This window comes from Elephas maximus, chromosome 5 (genome assembly GCF_024166365.1).
Source record: "Elephas maximus indicus isolate mEleMax1 chromosome 5, mEleMax1 primary haplotype, whole genome shotgun sequence".
Classification (NCBI taxonomy): Eukaryota; Metazoa; Chordata; class Mammalia; order Proboscidea; family Elephantidae; genus Elephas; species Elephas maximus.
The window spans coordinates 120197722-120221067 of NC_064823.1; the positions used below are offsets into that span (position 1 = coordinate 120197722).

A 23346-nucleotide genomic window follows, 5' to 3' on the forward strand; every position below is an offset into this window, starting at 1 on the left:
ACTTAGCCTATTGTAGCTGCGGTCAACCAGTGACTCATAACAAGGTGTTCCTGCAATTAAGATGATGCTGAGGTCTGTTTCCTGGATCCAGTCAAACAGATACTTGGAAAAACTGGTTTTCAAAGGGCATAAGAGCAGAGAATTTGAGGCTAACCCAAAATTGGAAGATTTCTCTTTTTAAAATTATTTCATCCACAAGAGCAAAAGTTTCATAAACATTTGTTTGAGCTTACTATGTGCTGGTGTCCCTGGGTGGTACAAATGGTTAATGCGCTTGGCTGATAACCAAAAGATGGGAGGTTCAACTCCACCCAGAGGTACCTGAGATGAAAGGCCTGGCGATCTACTTTGAACAATCTGCCATTGAAAACCCTATAGAGCACAATTCTACTCTGACACACATGGGGTTTTCGTGAGTCGGGATGACGCAACGGCCACTGATTTACTATGTGCCAGGCACAATCTCATTTAATGAGATTTCATTTAATGTCTACAATAACCCTGTAAAGAAAACGTTAGGATTTCCATTTTGCAAATAAAGAAACTGAGGTTTCAAAGAGGGTATGTTAGTGAGTGGCATAGCTGGCATACAAACCTAGGTCAATCTGATGCCAGAGTCTGGACTTTTTAACTCCTATCTCCTTATAGGGCAAGGGCTCCTGAGGAAGAGGCATGCTCATTGACATTCTGGCTGGAGTCCAAAGGAGTTCTTTAAGTCAGGGTTTAGCGAAGATGACAAAAGGAATGCATTGAAAGTGATAGCACCTACACTGTACTGTGTTGTTGTTGGCTGCCATTGAATTCACCCACAACTCATGGCACCCCCAGGCTCGAGGGAATGAAACACTGCCTGGTCCTGCGCCACCCCCAAGGTTGGTAGCAGATCAGATCCTTGTGATCCATAGGATTTTCACTGGCCTTTCTTCCTAGTCTTAGTCTGGAAGCTTTCCTGAAACCTGTCCAACATCACAGCAACACAAAGGCCTCCATTGATAGATGCATAGTGGCTGCGTATGAGGTGCCTTGGCCGGGCATCGAACCTCGGTTTCCTGCATGGAAGGCTAGAATTCTACCACTGAGCCGCCACTACCCCCACACTCTAAAGTAGAAACTATATATAGGTTAACAGGCAAACGTTAATGTGGCTAGTGGGCTCTGTATGGGCCTTCAGCCCTCCTCACTAAGGAACTGGCCATAACCCTTAGCCAGGGTGGCAAAGGGCACAGTCCCATCAGATCTGGATCCCGTACTGCTTGAACTCTTCTTGTTCTGGGATGTCTGCTTGTGCTTCTGGTCTCTATTATTTTGAGAACGTTTTTAAAAAGTACCAATGAACAAACCCTACTCATAGAGGCTCATTTAATTGGTCAGAGGAGGAGCTATGGTTTTTTTTTTAACTCTACAGTTGAATCTAGTGTATAGCCCATGTGGACAACCATTGGTTTAGACTTTTGCCTGTTAACTTAGTGAATAGCTGTACATTGCTTTTTCCCACATGGAAACACAATTAGTGTTCTCTAGCAGCCTTTTTTTTTTTTTTTTAATTGTACTTTAGATGAAGATTTACAGAGCAAATTAGTTTCTCATTAAACAATTAATACACATGTTGTTTTGTGACATTGGTTGCCAACCCCAGCCTATGTCAACACTCTTCCCTTCTTGACCTTAGCGTTCCCCATTACCAGCTTTTCTGTCCCCTCCTGCCTTCTTGCTCTTGCCCCTGGGCTGGTGTGCCCATTTTAGTCTCATTTCTTTTATGGGCTTGTCTAATTGTCGGCTGAAGGGTGAACCTGAGGAGTGACCTTAGTACTGAGTTAAAAGGGTATGCAGGGTCATCCTCTCAGTGTTCCTCCAGTCTCTGTCAGACCAGTAAGTCTGGACTTTTTTTGTGAACTTGAATTTTCTTCTGCGTTTTTCTCCACCTCTGTTTGGGACCCTGTATTGTGATCCCTGTCAGGGCAGTTGGTGGAGGTAGCCAGGCACCATCTAGTTGTGGTGGGCTCAGTTTGGTGGAGGCTGTGGTAGTTGTGTTCCATTAGTCCTTTGGACTAATCTTTCCCTTGTGTCTTTGTTTTTCTTCATTCTCCCTTGCTTCCAACCAGGTGAGACCTGTGAAGTATCTTAGATGGCTGCTTACAAGCTTTTAAGACCCCAGATGCTACTTACCAAAATAGGATGTAGAACATTTTCTTTATAAACTATGTTATGCCGGTTGAGCTAGATGTCCCCCAAGACCATGGTCCCCAGCAGCTGTTTTTATTTTTGTTTTTCCTATGGTCTACGAAGATGAGTTCTGTCTTTAAAACTGTTTGGCAGGGAGAAACTGTTAAAGTTTACTCAGAGTTCTACGGGTCACAACTACTATACATCATTCCAACAACACTGGCGAGAATATACAGTTTAATTACTCTACACTTAAAATCTTATAGACCACAATGGGCTATATGCTATTGGTACAGCCTGGAGATCAAGGGAACATTTTTGTCTTATGGCAACCACCGCTGTATGTGATGTTCACTTAAAATACACACATTCACATGCACACGTTTTAGTTCCACTTTAGGTCTTGAAAAGAGCAAGGGGTCTCAAAAATCTCATCTGATCCTTAATTTGACACCAGTAAGAAGAGGTTGGAGTCCCTGGGTGGTGGAAACGGTTAGCACGCTTAGCTGCTAACCTAAATGTTGGAGGGTTAAGTCCACCCAGAGATGCCTCTGAAAAAGGCCTATCTACTTCCAAAAAATCAAACATTAAAAACCCTATGATGGCACAGTTCTGCTCTGACACACATGGGTCTCCATGAGTCAGAATCTACTCAAAGGCCACTGGTTTGGTTTTTCTGTTTTAAGAAGTAATGAAGAGGTTGATCTAGATCAATACCTTGATTCTAAGATGAGGAAACCAAATTTGAGGCTTAAGAGAGAGGAAGTCCCACGAAACAGCTGGATCTAGAACTCACAGGTCTGTTGGTGCTAATGATCTTTTCCTCTTTACCTCACTGTCTCACTTTAGAAATTTCTTTTGTAGCCTTCCCCCTCCGTTCACAATACCACCTTCCTAGTCCAAGCTGTAACTTCATTTTTGCGTTATTGCAATAGCTATTGGGGCATGGTGGTGGGGGACTGTAAGAAACTGTAGCAAAATGTTAGCAGTGCTTGCTTTTGAATAGTAGGCTGCTGATTATAATTTTTCTTTATATCTGCTTGTCTGTGATTTGTATTTCTTTAACTTAATTTGATTTTACTTTTAGTAAAAATACACACATCAAAACATGCTCCCGTTTAACAATTTTTACACATATTGTTCAGTGACATTGGTTACATTCTTCATATTATGTCACCATTCTGATTATTTCTGCTCTAGTTGTTTCACCCCCATTAATTTAGACTCACTGCACCCTAAACCCTGGTGGCATAGTGGTTAAAAGCTATGGCTGCTAACCAGAAGGTCGGCAGTTCAAATCCACCAGGCTCTCCTTGGAAACCCTATGGGGCAGTTCTCCTCTTTCCTTAGGGTCACTATGAGTTGGAATCAACTCGACGACAATGAGTTTGGTTTGGTTTTGGCCCCCTAAACTTATCTATGCTTTAGAGTTACTGTAATCTCTTTGGTATCATAAAGATAATTTAAAAAAAAAAAAACCTTAAGGATGACATTCTTTTTGATTTAAACTATTTTTGTTTTGTTTTGTTTAAAGATGTCTTCAAGGGATAGTTTCATTTCAAGATTCTTTTTTTTTTTTTGCTTTTAATAAACAAGTATTACTTTCCTAAAGGCAAAATGAACAAACACCTTTACTGCAATAGCCGCCTTACTGGTCTTACTGAGACCAGTCTATGTCCATTATGCAACCCATTCTGGGGCCGTCTATCAGATTTGCCTGCCTAAAACATGCTTTTCTCTGGTCCTTAGCCTGCTTAAAGCCTTCAGGGGCTCCTTTTGAGCACGAAACAAGTCCAAACTTCTACAATTCAGAGATCTTCTTAATCCAGCCCCACCCTTCTACCTGCCCCCTTATCTCCCACTGCATCCAACACACACCTCCCTGTGGGGCCAGTATCCTCTGTGTCCAGAGCCAGGTGAGTTCCATCCAGTCCTTTGCTCATGCTGTCCTGTACATGGAGAACCCCGTACTTTCCTCTTGTCCAAATCTTATCTTTCTAAGCTCAGCTCAAGCACTTCCTCCTTCAGCTCACCTTTGTCACCTTTCGTCTTTATCGAGGCTGGTTTTATTACATATGCCAATTCCAGGCATATGGTTGCATGGAGAATCCCAAGAGCCCTTCCATGCTCAGAGGAAGACAGAATAGACAGTCCCTGTGTCACGTATTTTCCATCCAGATCTCTAACCATTCTTTTGTGATGTCTAATGAAGTAGCCATATTTCAAGTGTTTCATTAGGCACATGTGTGGCTAGTGGTTGACATGTTGGACAACAAAGATATAGAACATTTCCATCATTATAGAAAGCTGTATTAGACAGCCCATGTTTTAGACACATAGTTACATAACCATGTGAGACAGCATGTATTTGTTTCATTTGTATGTTTCTTTTTTTTTTTCTCAGTGAGGCCAAAGCTTTTCATGGGTAGTAATCCTCTCTTATACTTCATTTGTATCCCTAGAGTACCTAGCCAATGCTGACATGTGAGAAATACTTCAGAAGCATTTGTTGAATTGAATTTATGCTACTAATTTCATAGTGTGTGATAGAGTAGTAGGAAGAGAACTGTTTGGGAAATAGGAAACCAAGTTTCTGGCCCCAGCTTTCCTGCCAATTACTGTGTGATTTGAAACATGTCATGTAACCGAAATGACGATAGTTTTCTCAAGTGTAAACAGGTTATAAACCAAAACCAAACCCGTTGCTGTCGAGTTAATTTCAACTCATAGTGACCCTATATGACAGAGTAGAACTGCGCCATAGGATTTCCAAGGCTGTAATTTTTGTGGAAGCAGACTGCCACATCTTTCTTCCGTGGAGTGGCTGGTGGGTTCAAACTGCTGACCTTTTTGGTTAGCAGCTGAGCACTTAAACACATCGCCACCAGGGCTCCTTGTAAACATGTATAAATCAGTCATGGTTGAGTCGATTCCAACTCACAGTGAACCCGCAAGGACAAAGTGGAACTGCCCCAAAGGGTTTCCAAGGAGCAGCTGGTGGATTCAAACTGCTGACATTTTGGTCAGCAGTTGAGCTCCTATCTACTGTGCCACCAAGGCTCCGTAAACAGGTATAAAAACCCGGAAACCCTGGTGGCGTAGTGGTTAAGTGCTCGGCTGCTAACCAAAATGTAGGCAGTTGGAATCCGCCAGCCACTCCTTGGAAACTCCATGAGGCATTTCTACTCTGTCCTAGAAGGTCACTAAGAGTCAGAATTGACTTGATGGCTTTCTTTCTTTCTTTGTTTTTTTTGTAATCTCTATGGAAGCAGATCTCTCTCAGAGCCACTGGGTGGGTTCAAACTGACAATCTTTCAGTTAGCAGCCAAGACCTTAACCGTTGCACCACCAGGGCTCCTCTATGGTGGACAGAAGAAAGAAGCACATTCAGTCCACTGTCTGTTTTTCTATGACCTGCTACCTTAAGAATGATTTTTACATTATTAAAGGGTTACCAAGCAAGCAAACAAACAAAAAAATCTGACATGACCAAAAATGAAGAAAAATATGCAACAGAGACCTGTATGGCTAGCAAAGCCTAAAATATTTACTATCTGGTCCTTGACGGTTCAGAATGCTACTTACCTCAAAAAGTGTCTGGGTCTTTCCACTTGAGAAATAGTATAAACTGAGAAGAACACATACTTTTGTGGTTACGAGGCGGGGTGGGAGGGAGGGTGGGAGAGGGTTTTTTACCGATTAATTAGTAGATAAGAACTGCTTCAGGTGAAGGGAAGGACAATACTCAATACATGGAAGGTCAGCTCAACTGGACTGGACTGGACCAAAAGCAAAGAAGTTTCTGGGATAAACTGAATACTTCAAAGGTCAGCGGAGCAAGGGCGGGGGTTTGGGGACTATGGCTTAAGGGGACTTCTAAGTCAATTGGCAAAATAATTCTATTATGAAAACATTCTGCATCCCACTTTAAAATGTGGTGTCTGGGGTCTTAAATACTAACAAGCGGCCATCTAAGATGCATCAATGGGTCTCAACCCACCTGGATCAAAGGAAAATGAAGAACACCAAGGTCACACAATAACTATGAGCCCAAGAGACAGAAAGGGCCACATGAACCAGAGACTTACATCATCCTGAGACCAGAAGAACTAGTTGGTGCCCGGCCACAACCGATGACTGCCCTGACAGGGAGCACAACAGAGAGCCCCTGAGGGAGCAGGAGATCAGTGGGATGCAGACCCCAAATTCTCACAAAAAGACCATACTTAATGGTCTGACTGAGACTAGAGGAATCCTGGTGCTCATGGTCCCCAAACCTTCTGTTAGCACAGGACGGGAACCATCCCCGAAGACAACTCATCAGACATGAAAGGGACTGGACAGTGGGTAGGAGAGAGATGCTGATGAAGAGTGAGCTATTTATATCAGGTGGACACTTGAGACTGTGTAGGCATCCCCTGTTTGGAGGGGGGATGGGAGGGTAGAGAGGGTTGGAAGCTGGCAAAATTGTCACGAAAGGAGAGACTGGAAGGGCTGACTCATTAGGGGGAGAGTAAGTGGGAGTATGGAGTAAGGTGTATATAAACTTATATGTGACAGTCTGACTTGATTTGTAAACGTCCACTTGAAGCTCAAAAAGTTAATTAAAAAAAAAAGTGGGTCTTTATAGGAAGGTCACTTTCTGAAATGTAATAAGGACAATGGCTCAAACACGATGGCATAAAACTCCATGTTCTGTGTACTTTATTGCTCCTTAAAGGAGGTGAAAGGCAGCTGGGCTGGTGGGCAGTAGACCAGCACTTGGCTTCCATCATCTCTGAATGTGAAGATGAAGCTGAAGAAGGTAGGACTGTGTGACTTGTGTACTGAAGGTAGAAAGCGAGTCCTTGGACCCAGGGTCTCTGTGTTCTAGTCTTGGCTTTGGAAATTTGATGAGTCACAGTTGCTGGCTGTCTCCTTGACATTTAGCATTTACAGGACTAAGTTTTAAAGGCTCCACATAGAGAAAAGCCATAGGGATTCTTGGTCATCTAAGACCATCTAAGGAGGGCACCCACGCTTTCAACTCAGTTTGTCTTTCTTTTTCCTCTTGCTTCCATTCCTTTCAGCGCCTGAGGGATCTAGACTGAGTGGGCAGATAAAGGGGCTGAACTGAAAGGAGGGGAAAAACCTAAGGCAAGGCTGGGTAGTATCTCAACTCAGACATCAGCACTGCCAGTTAAGCTTGAGACCAACTGCAAAGTTGACAATTTTTTCATAGTGACTCTTCAGGTTTTCCTTCTGATCCCCCACCCTCAAGTATCCAGGGTCCTCTGGCTTTGCCAAACCCTCATTCTACCTAGGCCTGTTCTGTACCTGGGCTTTCATTCGGTCTTGGATTCTAAAATGCACCTCTTCTTAATTCAGTTTTGGCACCTTTCCTTTTTCTGATCTACCCTCTTGTCTTCATTCTCTTCTTTCCTCTAAGTTAATTTTCAAATCTTTAGTTCCCTTAGCTTCTGTGTTCACAACTGTTGTTGTTGTTAGTTGCCTACAAATTGGCAACGATTCATGGTGACCCTATGCATTACAGAACCAGATGTTGCCAAGTCCTGCACCATCTTCATGATAGTGGGTTCTCAGACAATCTTCTGTTATTGTCCACAGGGTTTTCAGAAGTAGATTGCCATGCCTTTCTTCCTAGGTATACACAGCTACCCTTGGTATAATATAATGTGCCTCAGATCTAATAAAAACCCAAGTTTACAAACTAAAAAGACTTGGAAGGTAAATCCTCCCTTTTTTAAAGAAATATTTTTTAAAGAAATATTTTCATATGAAAGACTGTTGCCCTTGTCATGCTTATCACTTCCTATACAACATTTTAGCAATTTGGGTAAATTGAGGAGACCCCCGTGCTAGTTGGTTGTAAGTGAATTCATTTTTATATCTGCAGGCCCTCTAGAACAGTGTAGTGCATATTCTTGCCTCCATACTTGATCATAAAAATTTTTACTTTCCTTTGTTTGTTTGCTGTTGAGCCTGAGCTCATAAAATATATATCCAGTGGTCTGAGTAGTGATCATGCAAAACACCGGACCTTGGCTTATTTGCACAATGGTTGCATTTGCTTCAGTTGGTACAGATTCATTTGGAGAAATTCCCAACTTATCCTAAAGGATGGTTCTAATGAAGCACTGGGCTCCCAGTAGTTTTCAATGAGTAATAATGAGCAGCACCTGTGCACTGTTGCTCCAGTCTAGAATTCCAAACCCAGAACAGTGCTGCTGTTATGCTCAGGGAAGCATCCATTAAGAAAGCCTGCTCTAAGTCAGAATGCTGATGGCCAGTTCTGGGTTGACTTTTCACCCCTGACTCACACTGTGCTTTTAACCTTGGCTTTCACCCTTGCTCTGATAGCAGAACATACAGCTGTGATAGAGAAGGAGTGAGAAGATAAGCAGCCGAAGTTGATTTACTAAAATTTGAGATGGAAACATGCAGAAAAACCAATCATCCTTGGGAATCTCCCATTGTTTGATGTAGCCTAGTAGTTATAAGCTGGGATTTCGGAGTCTGGGTGGGTGGGTTCCAGTCTTGTCCCCCACTAATATTTAGCTCACCGGACTTCTTTGGGAAACCCTGATGGTGTAGTGGTTAAGAACTACTGCTGCTAACCAAAAGGTTGGCAGTTCAAATCCACCAGATGCTCCTTGGAAACTCTATGGGGCGATTCTATTCTGTCCTGTAGGGTCACTATGAGTCGGGATTGACTCGATGGCAATGGGTATGTGTGTGACTTCTTTGAATTTCTATTTCATCATTTGTAATATAGGGCTAATAATAGTACATAGGATTTACATCAGCATTGTGTCTGGCCAGTGTTTTAGCACATGTGTGAGAGTTGTAGTCTAGTGCAGCGTTTCAAATTTTTTGGGCTCTGGATGAATTAACAGGATTAGCAGATAAAATACAAGACACCCAGTTGCATATGAATTTCAGAAAAACAACAAACGATGTTTTTATATAAGTAGGTATTAAATATTGCATGGAACATATTTATATACTAAAATATTATTTGTTGTTCATCTGAAACTTGAGTTCCAATGGGCATCCTATATTTTTATTGTTAAATCTGGTAACCCTATCTTTACATTCTTGAAAATTATTGAGGAACCCAGAGAGGTTTTGTTTATGTGAGCTGTATCTATCACTATTTGCCACACTAGAAATTAAAACTAGGAAATATAAAAATATTTATTAATTCATTAAAAAATAACTATAAACTCCTATGTTGATATAGTTAAATAGTAAACATGGATAATAATCTATATTAACATAAATAACATTTTTATGAAAAATAATTTTGCAAAACAAAAAATATAGAGAGCAGAGTGCATTGTTTATGTTTTTGCAAATCTCTTTAATAACTGGCTTGAGTAGCTGTGTTCTCCCATCAGCTCCTGCATTCAGTTTGTTGAGACATGCTGTTTGGGCTGAAGTAAAGAAAATTCAGCTTTACAAAGATACCTAGTTGGAAAAGGGAGGAGTATTTTAGTAACCTTTTCAGATAGTTGTAAATATTCTATGATACTATGTTGCACTTCGAAAGGCTCTTTTACCCATGAATGATTTTGTAACAGTATATATTAGTCATTTGGAAAATATTGGTATACTGAGTTATGCAGATCTTCCGAATGTTGGCACATTTCATTATACAGTATTAAGAAACCACTTTTGATAATTTCACAACTGATCTCTTCATTAGAGTCTTTAATTATTGGCCAGCTATCAAGCTCATGTTATGCCCTGATTATATAGTGGTTAAGAGCTGCGGATGCTAACCAAAAGGTTGGCAGTTCGAATCCACCAGCTGTCCTTGGAAACCCTATGGGGCAGTTCTACTCTGTCCTATAGGGTTGCTATGAGTTGCAATCGACTCAATGGCACTGGGTTTAGTTTTTTGTTTGGTCAAGATCATGGAGTCTGTGGTACAAATGGTTAATGCACTTAGCTGCTAACCGAAAGGTTGGAGGTTTGAGTCCACCTGGAGGCACCTGGAAAGAAAGGACTGGTGATCTACTTGTGAAAAATCAGCCTTTGGAAAGTCTGTGGAGTGTAAGATTGCCATGAGCCAGAGTCAATCTGAAAGTAACTGGCTAAGTTAGGTTAGGTCAAATTCATGGTGTCAGATGTAAGTTTTCTAAAATTTTAACTTTTGCTTGAAAGCTTGGATTTTGTCATTGGAAACAAAGACTGTCAGTTGTTTTAAGCAAAAGTGTCATTTCATTGCTCTTTGAGAAAAATGTCTGCCACATACCCAATTCTCAATAACCATGATTTGTTTGTCATTCTTTCAAGCAAAAATCTTATCCCATGACAAAAGTGACTAGTTTAGCTTGCAACTCAAAAAATCACACAAGTGCTTTTCCTTGAAATAACCGTGGTGATTTGATGCGAAGCAGAAGTTGTTTATGCATAGTTCTCTTTTCATTGCATAGATTATTAAAAAGATTCATATTCACAAATTGAGGTTTAATGAAATTAATAGTTTTTACTACTTCATCAATTTTTTTTTATCAAGTACATTCTTAAGGAAAATGGACTTTTTTTTTTTTAATTTGAATTTTGAGTGCCTTGTGATGGAAAATAATATGATCACTAAGTACACATTGGTGCCATTGCCTTAATTTGTACTAAGGTGCCAACAGTTTTACCCTCCATTGCCTTTTCATCATAAGTGCAAATGTCAATATAGTGAAACAGGCAAATAATATGTATTAGCTGCTAACCAAAAGTTTGGCAGTTTGAATCCACCAGGCGCTCCTTGGAAACCATATGGGACAGTTCTACTCTGTCCTATAGGGTTGCTATGAGTCTGAATCAACTAGATAGCAGCAGGTTTGGTTTTGGGGTTTATTGTGAAGATAGTCTTGACCTTACAGACTTCTGAAAGAGCCTTGTAGTCCTCCAAGGGTCCAAGTACCTCGCTTTGAGAACCACTGGTCTATTGGATGATGTTTCAGTCAAAGACAGTGCCGGGGAGTGTAGCTTAATCGTGTGTTCGCTTGTTCCAGCTTCCTTGGGCTACTTGGGAAAACATGAAGAGTTGGTGGGACCTTTCTTAGGGTCTAAATTTAGACTGACTGGGCAATGCTTACAGCACTCTTTGAAGCCTTCTCCAGAGAACCGAAGGGCTGAAGTAATTCAACGGAGTTCTAAGGCCTTTGGGAGACTCTGGGAGACTTGGAAGTTTGAAAATCACATCTCTTCCCTCTTGTGCTTTCTCTTTTCCTATCCCGTAGTGTTACCTAGGGAGCTCAAGATACCTTTGAGATTCTGGAACAATCCTGCAGTTTAAACGTATGCTGGCCTCAAAGGTATCCAAGCTAGAAATGGGCCTCTAGAGGAACTGCTGAGAGACACTCTGGAGCAGACCCGGTGATGGAGCAGCAATCACTGGAGTTCCAAATATCCTGCTGTACCTGAACTCTGCAGTCCAAAATTCTAGGGGACCTGCACACGCTGGCATGTCAAAGACAACAGGGCAAAAACTCAGCATAGAATTGTATGACTAGAGATGATAGATAGCTGCCGTTGAATCCATTCCGACTCGTGGCATCCTTATGTACCACAGAATGAAATGTTGCCAAGTCCTGCACCAAACTCCTGATTGCCGTAATGTTCAAGTCCATCATTGCGGCTATTGTGCCAGTACATTTCACTGAGAGCCTCCCTTGCTCCTGCTGGCCCTTTACTTCACCAAACAAGATGTCTTACTCTACTGAGTGATCCCTTCTGATGGTGTATCCAAAGCAAGCAAATTGGACAGTGTTCTGTTGTGATCCATAAGGTTGTCATTAACTAATTTTCAGAAGTAGATCATCAGGCCTTTCTTCCCAGTCTGTCTTAGTCTGGAAGCTCTGTTGAAACCTGTCCACCGTGGGTGACCCTGCTAATATTTGAAATACTGGTGGCATAGCTTCCAGCATCACAGCAACATGCGAGCCACCACAGCATGACAAACTGACAGGCGGGTGGTAAATTGTATGACTGGGGGTGGAGAAATGCCATTATAAAACATTTATATTGCACAGATACACAGTCCTTTAGTTAAAATTTAGTCTGTGAGCAGATTGAGATATAATATTTGAAAACAATAGCATTCCAAGTGCTGTATGCTACTCAGGGAATTCTGCCTACAGTGTTTAAATTCAAATATCAAATGTGTGATCACAGGAAAAATGAACATACAAGGCTTACCTGAAATGGGAGAACCCGTAGTATCTATTTGGTTGGTTCTTGTGGTCAAATGAGGGCCCCAATAGTAAATAAAGTTTGTCAATAGATTTCAAAGGGAACAGGACAGATTGTCTTGAGGATTAGGAAAGAAGAAAAGGTGGAGGGAGGAAGACAAGGAAGGTGGGAGGCTAAGGAAAAGAAGTAGATGAACAAGGTTGAACCGTTTCTGAGCAAAGAGTAGCAGGAAATATACGCAGGTGAACCTTGACTTAGGCAATAGACATACTTCCAGCAAAGTTGATGAGTAGGTTTCATTGAGCATAGGACAGAGTAAGGACTCTGATTGAGACCTGCTTTGAAGCTCAGGTCTGCCGTTATCAGCTCTGTGCCCTTGGGCAGCCTCTCTGGCCAAGATCTCATATATCAAGTACCTGGCAATTGTAGACACTTAATAAATGATGCCTGTTCTATGATGTGATTTGTTGGTTAGTTTATTTTCTTTCTTGTCTTTATAACCCACTTTCTCACCCTCATTCAAATATATAAATTAACATAAAAATCCCAAACTTTGGCCTCCCCTTAAGGCTGGAATTCACTCCAGCGAGACTCTGCTTTGGATTCAGTTACTATGTCTTCAAAAGTTTTTTTTTTTTAATCTATCACAATTCAGGTATGCTGTAGTAAGGCCCTAGACTCCACGCTAATGGATGCAGAGTGAATGCTCTGGTGGTCTAGAAAGGCAGCCTAAGTGCACACAAAAACACCAGAGCTGGTGGAAAGTCAGGCCTGGCTCCGGAGAGTGCTAGTAAGGAAAGGTTCTTGTGAAGTGAATAACTAACCCCCAGTCTTTCATCTTTGTCATTTTGGGGTTTGCTCCAATTGGGTTTGCTTAAAGAAGAGCACACAAAGGACAAGGAGCAGCCAGGTGGGTTATAGGACTCAAGTGAGATAAACATAAAACCCATTGCCATCGAGTCAATTCTAACTCATACAGACCCTACAGGACAGAGTACAACTGCCCCACGGGATTTCCAACCTCCAAACTTTCAGTTAGCTGCTGAGCATGTTAACCATTTGCACCAACCAGGGACTCTGTAGAGCACATAAACTAGTTGCCATTGAGTTCATCCCGACTCATAGCAACCCCTTATAGGACATAGTGCAACTGCCCTCATAGGATTTCCAAGGTTGTAATCTTTTTTTTTTTTTTTTAATCTTTAGGGAAGCAGACCACCATGTCTTTTTTCCTGCTGAGAGGTTGGTGGGTTTGAATTGCCAACCTTTTAGTTAGCAGCCAAGCATTTAGCCACCACGCCACCAGGGCTCCTGTAAAATTAGAATAAAAGGTTGACACACAGAGTGAGACTGCGCTTATCTGGAGAAAGGAAGGTGATGAGGGTGAAGAGCAGCTGGAGAAAGATGCCACAGTTGGCAGGGAGAGTGGATTAGACCTGGTGGGGACTTCAGGACATTGAAAAGAGGTACATATGAGGGCAAAGAATTGGTCAAAGCCTAGAGTGGCCAGAGGGAATTCTTGGCCTAGTCAGGAAAGCTGAGCTTTAGTCCCAGGTCCTTCAGGAATCTCTGTGACCTCGGACGAGTTCTTTAATCTCTGTATATCTCAGTGTCCTCATCTGTAGAATATGGATGACAAGATTTCTCTTACCGCCCTCCCTGGGTTGTTTGATATGTCCCATAAAATAAGAGAAGAGAGAGAAAGAGAAGAATAATCTCTCCACCACATTACCATCACCTTTCTCTCAGGAAAGCGAGGCTGGAAAGAAAGAGGGGAAGGAAAGGGAAAAAGAAAATGGGAGAAAAGAAAAAGAAATAGAGAAGAAAGGGGAAAGAGAGGACAGGATGAGCTTTATGAGGCTGGCAGCTAATTGTGTTAGAGGGGAAGATGAATTCATGAGGTGGCAGAGTGTTATGAAAGCAAAAGGAGATGGTAGCTCTGGGCTGAAGGCGGCTCCGAGGCCCTCTCACCACACCCCTGAGCAGGCTGATAAAGGGTCATTTACGGCATCCACCCAAATTAGTCAGGCCAGAGAGAAGGGAAGGCAATTGCTTTTAGTCACAGAACTAACCTGGGCGTCTGTAACATGAAGAAATTGAAAGTAAGATAGGACCCATACACATAAGGTAGGGGGGTCAGGAAAAAAATGTTGCAACTCTTAAGATGCTTTGAAAATGTGAAGAACTGCTCTGTGCCAATTTCTAGGCCCTCAGATTTAGAGAGCTGGAAGAGATCATAGAGATGTCTTTTGTGATTCTAGATGTCTTTATAGATGAAGAAACAGGCTCAGAGAGGTTAAGTGACTTGCTCAAGGTCACACAGCTGATATGTAGAAAAGCTAGGATCCCAGTTCTAAGTTCAGTATTCTTTTTTACTCCACCAGACTTTACCCTCTTGAAGGTGTGAAGTGCAGAATTCTGAGTATGCTTGGGGACTGTGGTGGGACGTGGGTATAAGAGAGTGGGCTGTTTTATTTGCCTAACATGCCCACATATGTGATTCCAAAGCCAAAGCCGGAATCAGAAGTGAGTGGGACGAGAGAGCTTGTACTCTTGCTTCCTCTCTAAACAGCACTGATCTCCTTTAAGCGCGAGCAGGTTGCATGGTGGCTAAATAGTTCTCAGAATGCCCCACTCTGAGATCTCAAGGCAGGTAGGTAAATGCGACTCAGATATGTGCTTGGGACTCTTAGCAATTTCCACCTGTAGTTTCTATAGAACCAAGCAGACGATCCCCAGGCACACTGCCTTTATGTTGTTAACCCTGGTGGTACCAAGAGGCACCTGACATTCTGGGTATGCTAATGGTTTTGTGCCAGCAAGTTTCTGTTATCCTCCAGTTCTAATTGTTAACTTGAATGGAATGCAAAACTTCTGGTTTGGAGCAGAGTTGGTTTTTAACTGGGAATAACTTGAAGGATATTGAAAATGGGCAGTACATTTTGTTATTGTGGAAGATGGCTTATCCAGAGCTTTTTCAAGGTTTGCTTTCTCTGGTAAATAGAAATACATCAAGTATATACAGACGCTACTGTGTGTGTAGATCCAGTGATGAACTCTATCCTTTATTAACTCTTGCCTTTGACACTTTTTCAGTTTAGCAAGCCAAGGCTTGCCTGAGGATTAGAACAATGAGCTTATCATAAATCCACCTTAAAAAAGAAAACACACAAAAAAACCCCAGCACTTCTAGCATAGAGGTTTATTTCTGTGAGTCCTTCCTGCTAGCCCACCCCTGGCGCCTGCAAATTTAGGATTTTTGTTTCCCTGTGGGGGAAGTGTGGAAACAGAGCCTGTTCGTTCATTTATATTATTGTACATCACACGATATCTTTGCCACCATTATATTGTGTTCTCTCAATGGTGTTTGCTCTGAGGGTGGGACGCAAGGCTGTTTAGTGTCTCGTAAAACATTTACCAAAAGCACTGAGCCGTGGTTTTGAAGGGCATTCCGTTGCCAGAGTGTGGGAGGAGAGAAGGAGCCGGGGAAAGAGCACCAGGTGTTTGGCAGGTACTTGTTTCATACTTTACTGTTTATAAATATTTAAAATTTCAGATTGCATAAGATTCAGGTTCCCTTCTGCCGAAGGGATGGTGGGAGCGGGGTGGAGGAAGGGGGAAAACATAATTTCTTTGCAAACTGTGTTTTTCTGTGTCTCGGAGTCCCCTGATAATTTTAACCTTTACTTTCGACTGAACGTTGTTTTCGGTTTTACTAGAGGGAGGTGAGTGTCATGGAGAGTGAGGTAAAATTGACCTGTGCTCGAGGCTTCACTGTTGACTGAATCAGACATTAAGGTTTGCTTTAGTCAAGAGTTCAGAACCAGGTGCCCTGTTTCCAGGAGGCGACGTGGAACCTTGTGATTTGTACTCGGAGTATGTATGCCCGGTGACTCATTCCATTAAAAGGTTTAGCTAAATGGTGGCTCTGGTTTCGTGAAAATACGTTTAAACTTTCTCTCCCCCTCATTCTGTTAAATTTAGACAAGATAACAACAAATAAAAGGTCAGCTTGAAATTGGTGTTTTTAGAACACAGCAGATGAGAATGACTTTTATAAGCTGGTCATACAGTTTTGGAGAAACTTCTGAATAAAGATTTTTCTGGGAATACTAAGTCTTTATATTCTGATATATTTTTGTTGTCGCTGGGTTTTTTTTTGTTTTGTTTTAGTGGAAAACTTGAGCATCTATGGTAAAGCTATGGCCTTCGTCAAGTGTTTACACTTGATCAATTGTAACAATGATATACTGGACACAGCCGTGTTATTAGTGGATAAAACCCATGCAGTAACTAAGAAAATCCAGAGGACAAAAAACTAACAACAACAACAACAAAAAAAACAGCTTTAAAAGATTTCTCTAATAGCCAGTTCATAAGAAAAGGACTTGCAATATAATATAACAAATATATATATGATCTCTGGCCTGTTATATGCTATGGTAGAAGATACAGATGTAAAGCTGGTACGAAGCTTTAAGAACGCATCGCTTATTGGAAGAACGTGATTTGGGTATGTTTTTGCCCAGGACCCTGGTCGTGAGAAGCCAATGGCTTTTCTTCTGACAGGTTTCAAGTCATTGCAAAATGGCTAAAAGAAACAATTGTTTCAAAATTAGAAAAAACTTCCTCCATGGGAAAAACATGGCTGTGGCGTTGTGTATTTAGGCAAATAGTACTAAACCTTCCAACTGAGGAGGGCAAATGACGTGGATTTCACTGGAGGGATGGCAGATTTGATTATTTTTGTATGTGTTTAAGAAAATTTGGCTTAGCAAGTCATTGCACTGCTCTGTCCACTGCAACTTTATGTAACTTCTGGCAAGTGGATTAACCTTTTCTTACCTCTCTTTAAAGACTTCCAAACTGCGGTACGGAGACATGCTGTCTACTGGGCTGTCCTATAGGTGCACTTAGATTGCGTCAGAGTCTGCAAAGGCTTTGACCTTCTGTGATACCACATAAATCCAAAATATATGTCCTGGCCAGAGAAGGAGGTCAGACATTAATACCACTGTCTCTGAAGTAGACTGATGCAGTTCTAAGTCTGGTATTTTATCAGGAGCTGGAAGACTCTGGGAAACCATTTCCAGATACTTGTCACTCCTTGTGTTCCTGTATTTTGTTGGCAAAAGTCCTTTATCTGGTGTAGTCTCTTTGTTTAACCCTTTCAGATTTCAGGTCCCAAAGATCGATACAGAATTGCAAGAAGCTAAGATCACCAAAAGCCTACATTTATACCTCTTTTTAGGTGTTCTTACAGTTACAAGATAGTTTGTTGACAGATCAAGTCATGCATCAAATTAAGCCCTGAGTAACTTGGCCCACATCTCTGGCATTTTAAGCTTTGCTGCTTTTAAACACAGTATGATAATAATGGTTCTATGTCAGGTTGCCTTTTTATAAGGCATAATTGAGTAAAATCTCCCTGCAAAGGTTGTTGTTATCTGTTCCTTCTGTCCTTTAGACTGTAGGTTCTTGGTTTGTCAAATGTCAGAAAGATGGAATCTCTAGGGACAATAATGGACTCTGAATCAAATGTAATTTGCAACATGGGATAAGGCCCATGGAGTCACGGCTGTTTTGGTTTACTTGGACAGTCTTTCACACAGAGGCATGAGTGGTGACAACCTTTCAAGGTTAGTCTGCTTACCTTGCCTGAGAAGTCACATTCTACGGGAGCTTGGAGTCAGAACTAGGCAGGCAACCTGGAGAAATTATCATAGACACTTGTGGCCAGTTTTGTTTCTCTAGGATGATACAAAAACGAATAGGTGTAAGTCAGCCGAGCAGCAACTAAAAATCCTTCACTTACCCAGCAACTCAAGCTCTTAAGTAAAGTGAAAAATAGCCCTCACAGCAGCCAAAATTAGTGCCATGAAGTCCATCAGGTCTTTATTCAGTGCCTATTGATATCATCCGTAAAAATTCCTCATGAAGTGTGCAATAAATCAGAAATCTTTTCTTCTTTTTTGCCTGGCTAATGACCATTCATTCATTCAACAAATACTTATTAAGGGTTTACTTTGGGCTAGGTTTGTATTTCTCAGCTCTTAAATTAGGTCGTATACTTCCTCTTTCAAGATATTTATTACACACATGTTATAATTGCCTCCACGGCTAAAATGCAAGTTCCCTGAGGTCATGAACCATGAGTGTATTATTCACCCCTTTTTTATATCTCCAGCACTTAGCATGTACAGTTGTTGTTAGCTGTCGTCGAGTCGATTTCCAACCCATAGTGACCCCAGGTGACAGAGTAGAACTGCCCCCATAGGATTTCCTATGTTATCTTTACAGATGGCTGGGCCTTTCCCCTGTGGAGCCGCTGGGTAGGTTCAAACAACCAGCCTTTCTGTTAGTAGCATAGCACTTAACCATTGTGCCACCAGTGCTTCTCACTAGATGTTCAATCAATATGTGCCAAATGCATGAAAAAATAAATGAGTGAAAGCAAATTAGGACAGAGGTGGCTATAAGCAGGCATACAGCAGGGAGAAATAGGACAAAAACTACTGTGATCCATATAGAAGCAATGGTCTCTGAGGCTATCACTCCGTCTCAGCCCAATACAACCACGTAAGTTTGTAAGGGTAACCTTGGTTCACCAAGAAGACGAATGGGCTCCACAGCCTATGCTTCAAATGATAGTGAAAAGTATAAATCACTTGGAAGATTTTCATGCAAGAAAATAATACACATAGGAAGATTAAGTCAAATGAGTGCTTTGAAAAAATATTCTGTAACGTTATCTATTGAGATATAAGATAAAGGCAGTAAAATGCAACTCTTAACTGTATAGCTTGATGAATTTTTACGTGTATACGCACCTGTGTGATCACCACCTAGATCAAGATACTGAATATTTTCAGCACCTCAGAAGGCTCTCTTGGGCATCTTTTCCCTGTCAGACTCTCCTGCCCTAGAAAGGTAAAGATCATTCTGATTTCTGTCGCCATAGATTAGCTCTGGCTGTCCTTGAACTTCATAAAAATGGAATCATACAGTGTGTGCTCTTTTGTGTCTGGCTTTTTTTACTCAACATTATTACTTTATGCTTGTGATACTATCCATGTGTTACATGTAGCTGTCATTTATTCTTTCTTGGCTGCATTACCTTCCTTTTTATGAATGGGCCACGATTTAAGAAAGTCTGGAGAATTAAAGAAAAAATGACCGTATGAGCTGCATATCACTTCCTGTGTATGCCAGCTATTTAAAGTGAACTGATCTCATAAAGGGCGAGATGGAAATGTTATCATTGAAAAGGCGGAAGGAGAGAAGTCTGTTTCTGGGAGTGTATTTGCTAAGTTCTGTAAAGGGACTGTTTATTTAACTGGAACCTTCACCCTAGACGGTGACTGCCACTGTTTTGCAAATGAAGAAACTGAGCCCAGAAAAGTTTTATGACTTCAGTATTGGGTTCGTTAGTTACACCAGATAGCAGTCTCATCCTGGTAAAGATGAGGCCAGGTTACTGTTGAGGCTCTGCCACCTCCTTTTCACAGACTTGGTTTTTATATGATAGTGCTACATTGCTGTGCAGTCTATTCGGTCTCATAGCAACCCTGCAGGACAGAGTAGAACTGCCCGGTGGCGTTTCCAAGGCAGTAATCTTTACGGAAGCAGATTGCCACATCTTTCTTCCGCAGAGCAGCCGGTGAGTTCAAACCACCAACCTTAAAGTCAGCAGCTGAGCGCTTAACCACTGCACCACCAGGGCTGTTAGATAGTGCAGACGTGTGTATTTCCTGTCAGAAGCCAGTATTAACATGACCTTTTGTAGGTCATTTACTCTTTCTTTCCCTTCGAAGTTTGTTTTATGAGTAAGTCTCTGTGTGTTGTTTATTTTCATCTTTGCTTATGAATAAGTTTTATTTTCAGATGCACATGGTATATATTCCAAAATCTTTGTTTGCTTTATTCATATTTAACATCTTTTGAGAGCTTTTTTTGTCTTTAAGATCTGGTTTTAGTATCTGTATATAAAGAAATATTTAATCACCATAAGAAAGTTAGGTGAATTTTAAGTCAGAATTACTTAGAAATTTTTCCGGGAGTCAAAGGTCAGGTGCTTTAAAGTGGAGTTAAAAAAAGTGCTTAATATAACTCCCAGGAGGCTCTGCAGGTTGACCCGTGGGTGGCAAAATTTCTGTTTCAACTGAACGTCTTGATTTTTTTTTCCCCTAGTGTGTCAAAAAGTAACTTTATTACTTTTATAACAGCCTCTTAGGCTTTCTTGCCTAAGGTCTTCCTTTGGAGCAGGTGCTTTCTGGACTTGAACTTTCTGACTCTTCCAGGCTTTTGGGGGCCCTGTCTTCTGGCCTGCAGCTTTCTGTTTCCGGACTGGAGCCTTCTTGCCTGCAGTGATCACCTTCTTGCTGGAACCTTGGCAGCAGTTGCCGCAGGTGCAGCGGCTCTCTTAACATCTTACGAAAAAGAACAGAGACGAAGGGGTGTGGCTGAAGGTTTTAAATTTCCTTTTCATTACTAAACCAGTTGCTGTTGACTTCTTCTCATGGCTGCCCCATATGTGTCAGAGTAGAACTGTGCTCCATAGGGTTTTCAAAGGCTGATTTTCTTTGGAAGTAGATTGCCAGGCCTCTCTCCCAAGGCTTCTCTGGGTGGCCTTGAACCTCCAACGATTTGGTTAGCAGGCAAGCGCATTCCATCTTACAAAGATACACACACATTTACCAGTATTCCATTCTCACTACAAAAAAGTTACCAGAGATTTGCTCAGAATGTCCTTCATTTGGAATAATAAAAGATAGTATATACCCTTTAGATTTTATTCTTACTATGAATGAAAGAGGTCATGTTTTCAGCTTTACATTAATAGTATAAAGCATTTATGTTGTTATTGTACACTGTCAAGTCGATTCCAACTCATAGTGACCCTATAGGATGGAATAGAATTGCCCCATAAGGTTTCTTAAAGCTGTAATCTTTACAGAAGCAGACCGCCACATCTTTCTCCTGTGGAGAGGCTGGTAGCTTTGAACTGCTGATCTCTGGGTTAGCAGCTGAACGCTTAACCAGTGCACCACCGGGGCTCCTCGTAAAGAAAGTATAATCAGCCTATTTCAGCAAGGCTACAAATAAACTTATTAGCTGACCCTTTGCCCAATGGAATACAAGAAAAAAACCCAATAGTTTCTCAAGCAATTTTTTAAGTCACTTCTAGAAAGAGCAGGCAAAGCCCAGACTGTCTGCTTCAAAGGCTTTATTATTTTCTCAGTTAGTAGAAAGCTCCTTCCATATGGGATTGAAAGCAGTCATCAAAGTTTGTTTTGAGCTGATTCTCTTTAACTTCCTAAGCAGCCACAGGGCCAATATCTGGTATTTGTCTATGTTCTCTCTTTATACTTTCTAAAACAATTTTCATGGTTATCCATTTTTTAATTACTATGAGGGAGCTGAAGCCGAGAAGCTAGGGTCACACAGCTGACATGCAGACTTCTCGCCTCCACAGTGCCCAGCTCTTCCCACTGACCCACACCACCCCCACAGAGTGCGTAATGAGCTCTGTCACCATCGAAAACAACATTCCTTCAGATTTCTCAAATCGTACTCATTTATGGTGCATTACTCTGTGCCAGGCATTACCCCCAAGTACTTTATGTATATTACACCAATTCTCACAACATCCCTGATAGCTGGGAATCATGAATCCCTTTTTACAAATGAGGAAACTGAGGCACTAAGAAATCAAGTGTCTTGAATAAATCCACAAGGGTTAATGAATGTTGGAGCCTGTTTTCACACTTAAATTAGTTTGACCTCAAAGTCCATTTAGGCTCCCCATGCCAACTGCTTCCCATCAAAAATATTTTTTAATTATTTTCTTAATTATAATTGAGATAGATGCAGGCACCCTAAAACAAATTTTTGACATGTCCTAACTTAACCTCAACACATCTTCCTGACAATTGACATTTTCTTTAGAGCCAGGTCAGAGACATGGACTGGGTTGGGTTCAGTTTAAAAAAAAAAAATTATGTTTTAACTCTTGGAACTGTAAGAAAAGCAGATAAGGTTCTCACAGGGTCATGTTCTGTTTGCAGAGGGTCTGTCTGTCACCGACACTGGGTGATTGATTACCTGTTAGGGATGTTGGAGAAAGGGCTCTTGCCTTGGGTGAGAGATTGGTAGGTGATCCTCAAAATCCCTTTAATTCTCTAGATTTTTGTGATTCTAAATAAATAATCCATGAAGGAAAATTAGAGAGGAGAGTTCAAGCTACTGCCTATTTGGCTCCATCTAAGTCATTCTCTTCCCCCATCAATGTCTTAGGCAGCAGAAAAGGGGGAATTGAGTGGTTTCCAAGCACTCAAGACAGCTACAAATGTGGCTGGCAGATAGGATGGTCTCACAAACACACTACACCAGCCAGAAAGATATGATGGATGCTAAACCAAAAAACCAAACCCAGTGACGTCGAGTTGATTCTGACTCATAGATGGATGCTAGTTAGTACAAAAATCATGGTCATGGGGTTGACCTCATGCTGGCCTTGACCTGTGTAAGGGAATGAAAGAACCCATCAGCAGGTGAGCCCCTTCGCAGCGCAGTGGCTTTCTCTGTACTGCGCTTTTGCTTTTTCCATGAACGTACCCACTTCTGATGATCATTGCTAGGATTATATGGGATAATGTGCAGTGTGTGAAAGTATCTGGCACATCCTGGATGTCCGACAGATGATGATTTGCCTTCCTTCACACCAGGATTCCCTGGAAGGAAGTCTGCACATGTGAATGGAACAGGACTCTTAATAGTGGATTCAACAGGTGGAACGCTGTCACGTGTAACTTTTTTTCCCTTAGGGATTATGAAACCTCAACATTTAAATTAGCCATTGTTTAAGTAAGTGCCATCTCTGTGTCACTCACAGACAACAAAACAAAATTCTGCTTTTCTAAATAAATGGCTCTTATTGGAAAGTCATAAGAAAGGCCCACTATTTCATTTTTTAATCGGAATATT

General features: G+C 41.4%; 1 protein-coding gene across 15 annotated transcripts in view; it reads left to right on the forward strand.

The window, feature by feature from the left end:
* The window catches only part of RBM47 (RNA binding motif protein 47), a 183741-nt gene that overhangs the window by 75385 nt on the left and 85010 nt on the right, over nucleotides 1–23346 (forward strand). The window contains exon 1 of one of the 15 annotated variants that reach the window (XM_049886968.1): nucleotides 10705–15871. The exons of the other annotated variants lie outside the window; for them this stretch is intronic. The gene's annotated coding sequence lies outside the window, so the exon portion shown is untranslated. Of the gene's footprint in view, nucleotides 1–10704; nucleotides 15872–23346 lie in introns of those variants that run through there. 15 annotated transcript variants of the gene reach the window in all.